This window comes from Chrysochloris asiatica, unplaced genomic scaffold, assembly GCF_000296735.1.
Source record: "Chrysochloris asiatica unplaced genomic scaffold, ChrAsi1.0 scaffold00063, whole genome shotgun sequence".
Lineage (NCBI taxonomy): Eukaryota > Metazoa > Chordata > Mammalia > Afrosoricida > Chrysochloridae > Chrysochloris > Chrysochloris asiatica.
The window spans coordinates 2,500,398-2,505,364 of record NW_006408581.1 but is presented as its reverse complement, the minus strand read 5'-3'; positions in this window follow the sequence as shown (position 1 = coordinate 2,505,364).

Sequence of the window (4,967 nt, the reverse complement as noted above, 5' to 3'; positions counted from 1 at the left end):
CATAACAACAACAATAATATCTTTTTATATGTATACATGCAGGTAAAATTTTGTTAAACATAACAACAGTACTTTGACAGGGAACTACAAGAGGTTCAAGCCAAATTTAGACACAAATGAATACCAAAAAGATGTTTAATTGTTCTTTATTGATTATGCAAAGGCTTTTGACTGTGTGCATCATGACAAGATATGGTTAACATCATGAGAACAGGTATTCCAGAACATTTAATTTTTCTCTTGAAGATCTTGTACATAGACTAGTAGGCAGTCATTCGAATTAAATAAGTAGATACTGAATGGTTTAAAATCAGGAAAGGTGTGTGCTAGGGTTATATTTTTTCACCATATTTATTTAGTGTGTTTACTGAGCAAATAATCTGAGAAGTTGGAGTATATGAAGAAGAATGTGGCATCGGGACTGGAAGAAGACTTATTAACAACCACCTACATGCAGATGATACAACTTTACTTACTGAAAGTGAAGAGGACTTAAAATATTGATGAAGATCAAAGACCACTGTTTTCAGTGTGGGTTGTACCTCAATTTAAAGAAAATAAAAATCCTCACATCTGGACAAATAACATTGTGATAAGCGGAGAAAAGATTAAAGTTGTCAAAGACTCCTTTTTGCTTAGATCCACCTTCAACACTTACGGAAACAGTAGTCAAGAAATCCAAAGGCATATCACATTAAACATTAGACAAATCTGCTGTACAAGTCCTCTTTAAAGTATCAGGCAAAACTGCTGCACAGTCCTCTTTAAAGTGTTCAAGAGCAAAGATACCAATTTGAGGACTGAGGTGCACTTGACCCAGGCCATGGTATTTTCAATAGTCTCACATGCCTGTGAAAGTTAGACCATGAATAAGGAAAACTGTAGAAGAATTAATGCATTTGAGTTGTAGTGTTGAAGAAGAATATTAAAAGTACCATGGACTGTCAGAGGAACAAACACATCTGTGTTGAAAGAAATACAGCCAGAACAGTCTTAAGAAGCCAGGATGATCAGACTTTGTCTCTCATACTTCGGACACATTATTAGGCGGGACTAGTCCAGACTTGGTCTCTCATATTTCAGATATATTATTAGAAGGGACCAGCCTCTGGACAGGGAAAATAAATATATATTCCCAAATCAGCAATCAGGATATATATGGTACAATATATATATATATCCTGGTGTGGTGATGTAGGATAAGCATTGGTCACTATATGTATTATTGTTGATGTTAAGTGCCGTCGAGTCAGTTCCAAGCCTTAGAGACCCTGTATAAGGTATCCTAGGAGTTGCTGGGAGGTATGAACCACTGACCTTGTGATTCAAACTGACCTTGTGGTTCAGTGTTTCATAGGGTTTCTGAGGTTGTAAATCTTGACAGGAAAATAGTCTAACTTTTTCCCACAGATAAGCTGGTACTTACCAAACACTGACCTTTTGATTTGGCAGCCCAATGTTTACTACAGTGTGTCAACAGGCAATTTTCGCATAGTGTTTAACATTAAATTGTTTAAGAAAAAGACCTACTAATAATATATTGATGATAAATAATCCTTTTGATGCACACAGCATGCAGATGCATATTGGAAGACTGTAATTGCAATATGTAGAGTCTTTTAGACTTTATGATGAGACCAATTCTAGCAGTTACTTTAAATTGATCCATAAGTCTTCACTTTATAGTAATAACTAATATTAACAAACATATCAAAATCATATTCAAATGAGTTTTTTTCTTAAGAATATCTATAAGGCTACAATTTAATTTAAAGATATTTCTACTGTAAAAGCTCTCTCAGAACAGTTATAATAGGAATTACCACCATATCAGACAAAGAGAAAAGCAATCTTGCCTTTTGAAGCTGATGCTATCTTCAATATCTGCCTTTATAAGGCATCAAACCAACACTTAATAAAATTTCCTTATGCCAGGTACTATCTAAGCATATGAGCTACAGCACCGAAACACACATGCACACATACAAGTCTTGTCTTGAAGGGTTACATTCTAATAACCCTTTGTGATTAATAACATAAAAATTTTTAATTTAGGATATGGCCTAATAATCAGCTGATCTCTTTTCTAATTTTCATTGTACCATTAAATTATATGACCCTGAACAGTCCTCAAATGCTATGACCCACAGTTTTCTCATCTGTCAAATTAAAAAAAGAAACAAAACACTGTTGGTGACCATATGTGTGTCAGAGGAGAGTAGTGCTTCTTAGAGTTTTCATTGGCTGGTTTGTTTGTTTGTTTGTTTTTTAATTAGATCCCCGGGCCTTTCTTCTGAAACACTTTTGCATGGAATCAAACCCCCAACCTTTTGACTATCTGTAGAGCAAGTTAGCTATTTATACCACCTAGAGATCCCATCTGTAACTAGCTCTTCTATAGCATCCAAGGACCCTAGAGTTCATGATAATATTTAAACAAACATGAAAGACAGTTTTCTGAGTGGGTTCTGCTTATTGATGTATTTTGATCCTGCAACATGCCTCACAAGTAATAGGGAGGCTAAAGATGTAATGATGATGACCATCTTATGTAGTCAAAATTGCTATCTCAGCTATAGGAAGAAAATTCTGAATGACTCGTTAAACAAACAAAATCAAATGATGTATTTTCAGTAGCAAAGTTTGAATTGAATACTGGAGGTATCATAATTGATAGTGCTGTTGTTAAGTGACATCAAGTTGGTCTGACACATAGCAACCAGGTATAGGGCTTTTCAAAGAATGGCTGATGTGTTTGAACCACTCAACCTCACAGCTAGCCGTCCAGTGATTATGCTACAGTGCCACACCAGCACTCCAGTAATTGTCACTGGATATAATAGTATTTTAAGTATATTAGAGCAGTGACCTCATGGGTGTTTCTGTATGATTAGGTTATGTTTTCACCCTGGCTCCATAATACAAAAGTAGCTCTGTGGAGTACTATGAATATAGTAGATATGGAAACTTGACCTATATTTGGAGACAAGCTGAAGACATTAGGAGCCAATAGCTACAGCTTTCAAATTCCATCCAAAAGCCATAATCAAAGGCATTTTTTGTGTTTAGTCACTCTTCTTATGACACCCTGGCCTTCTTGATCTTTTTTTAGCTATTGTGATTGTGGTAGAAGTAGTCACTTTTTTCTTTTTTTTTTTTAACACTAAGGTGCCTATTTAATAGAGTTTGGGAGGCCATAGTCAATAACTAAAATTTTTAAAAAATCAATTCAGATTCCTAATATAATTTTTACATGCTGTCTGTCACTCTTACTCAGTTAATGCCCAAATAGTTTCTTATCTCATCGTTTCTCCTACTCCAGTGCCATTTATTTCCTTGCTTCTGGAAAACTCACCTTTGTTGACTGCTATCTTTTTCATTAACAGCATTATTATAGTCTTTTTATCATGGTGCCTGTATATGTCAGCCAAGGCAAGAGTGATTTGCTGCCACTCACAGAAATCATGAAAGTTTGGAAGAGGGTTATAAATTTTACTTCTATGTCCCTCTGGTTAGTTTTTATCAGTGAAGCAATTCCAGAGCTAATGGAAATAAGACTGCAGAATTTGTAACCATGAAACTTGATCTTCTTCCCCACAAATGTCAGTGAGAAGAAAAAATTTAATACATTTAAGAAAATGAAATTAAAAAAAAAATTAGAGTGGTAGCTTTAATTGGTAAGGATTGGTTGGTTGGTTGTTTATGTGCGGTGGAGTGGGTTCTGACTCATAGCGACCCTGTACAGGGTTTCCGAGGCTGTAAATCTTTACAGGAGCAGAAAGACTCATCTTTCTCCCGCTCTGTGAAACAGCTTGTAGTTTCGAAGTGCTGACCTTAAGTTTCGCAGCCCGATTCGTAACCAGTACACTTTAAGTATTATTGAATGATCATTTTAAATGTTATTGTACCTATCAGATTTACAAAAGTCCTGCTGTGGCACTGCGGATTAACGCGCTGGATTACAAAATCAGTTTGAATGGTAAAGTAGGTGGTTAAAGCTCACCAGATGCTCCTTGGAAACCCTAAATAGGAATGCTATGAATCCCAACAAACTCCACAGCACTTAACAACATTGGATTTACTGATTATCGAACTCTCTCCTTATAAATAAATAGAGATTAATCTTTTCAAAGGAGACCTGGTGTGGCACTGTAGAATAAGCACTTCGCTTTTAACCATAAAGTCAGAAGTTCAAACCCACCCTCTATTCCTTGGAAACTCTATACAGGTTTGCTATGAGTCAGAACTGACTCGACAGTTCTTAACAACAATAACAACCCTTTTAAAAAGTTCACATGAAAACACAACACAATTTTATGTTAAAATATATGCTCATAAACTGATATTTAGAAAAACAGAATAAACAATTCCACTCATAAATGCATGAAACACAATTATTTTCTTATCCATTTATTTCTTATAAATCCATTTTTCCAATTAACTTAGGTTTTAGTTTACCAGCTGCTTGCATTTTAATAGGCCTGTTAGAGAATTAAAAATGTATCTTATTCTACAATCTTCTCAGTATCATATATATGAATATATATGTGTCAATAGTATTCTTGGTGTAGTGTTGCGGGTTAAGGCGCTGGACTACAAGGTTGATTTGAACTGCAAGGTTGGCAGTTCAAGCTCACCAACTGCATCTTGGAACTTTTATTCAGGGTCATTATGAGTTGGAAATAACTCAATGGCACTTAACAACAACATGTGTCAAAAGAAACAAAATCAGTTAAGTTCAGGAAATGTTATCTAGTGATTCTAGATTTCTCAAAATAACAATATTTTACATAGTCAAGGATTTTCTTCCTGAAAACTATATGAGTTTATCAATTTTATAATATTTGCATCCAAATCATACATTTCAAGTTTTATATAAGTGCCTTGATTAATAAATTCTATTTACGAGATCACCTGTGGCTCTTCTAGTCAACATGAACACAAGAGTAAAAAAAAAAATATATATA